This window comes from Oncorhynchus clarkii, chromosome 4, assembly GCF_045791955.1.
Source record: "Oncorhynchus clarkii lewisi isolate Uvic-CL-2024 chromosome 4, UVic_Ocla_1.0, whole genome shotgun sequence".
In the NCBI taxonomy this organism is placed as follows: Eukaryota; Metazoa; Chordata; class Actinopteri; order Salmoniformes; family Salmonidae; genus Oncorhynchus; species Oncorhynchus clarkii.
The window spans coordinates 89,626,067-89,627,309 of NC_092150.1; positions in this window are offsets into that span (position 1 = coordinate 89,626,067).

The window sequence follows — 1,243 nt, forward strand, 5'->3', positions numbered from 1 at the left end:
AGAAAACTACAGGGGCCACAAGAGACACGGCGCTCAGAGTTTTATAACAAACCTGTTGTTGTATCCAAGACATCAAATCAAATTGTATTTGTCACATGTGCCAAATACAACAGGTGTAGTAGACCTTACAGTGAAATGCTGAATACTACAGGTGTAGTAGACCTTACAGTGAAATGCTGAATACAACAGGTGTAGTAGACCTTACAGTGAAATGCTGAATACTACAGGTGTAGTAGACCTGACAGTGAAATGCTGAATACAACAGGTGTAGTAGACCTTACAGTGAAATGCTGAATACAACAGGTGTAGTAGACCTTACAGTGAAATGCTGAATACAACAGGTACAGAGTCAATGTGGAAGCTATATACAGGGGGTACCGGTACAGAGTCAATGTGGAAGCTATATACAGGGGGTACCGGTACAGAGTCAATGTGGAAGCTATATACAGGGGGTACCGGTACAGAGTCAATGTGGAAGCTATATACAGGGGGTACCGGTACAGAGTCAATGTGGAAGCTATATACAGGGGGTACCGGTACAGAGTCAATGTGGAAGCTATATACAGGGGGTACCTGTACAGAGTCAATGTGGAGACTATATACAGGGTGTTACGGTACAGAGTCAATGTGGAGGCTATATACAGGGTGTTACGGTACAGAGTCAATGTGGAAGCTTTATACAGGGTGTTACGGTACAGAGTCAATGTGGAGGCTATATACAGGGTGTTACGGTACAGAGTCAATGTGGAAGCTATATACAGGGTATTACGGTACAGAGTCAATGTGGAGGCTATATACAGGGTGTTACGGTACAGAGTCAATGTGGAGGCTATACACAGGGTGTTAGGGTACAGAGTCAATGTGGAGGCTATACACAGGGAGTATGGGTACAGAGTCAATGTGTGCAGGCACCGGTACAGAGTCAATGTGGAGGCTATATACAGAGGGTACCGGTACAGAGTCAATGTGTGGTGGCACCGGTACAGAGTCAATGTGGAGGCTAGAAACAGGGGGTACTGGTACAGAGTCAATGTGGAGGCTATATACAGGGGGTACCGGTACAGAGTCAATATGGAGGCTGTATACAGGGAGTACCGGTACAGAGTCAATGTGTGGGGGCAACGGTGTCGAGGTCATTTAGGTAATATGTGCATGTAGGTAGAGTTATTAAAGTGGCTGTGTTAACAGAGAGTAGCAGCAGCGTAGAAGAGGGTGCAAATAGTCTGGGTCGCCATTTGATTAG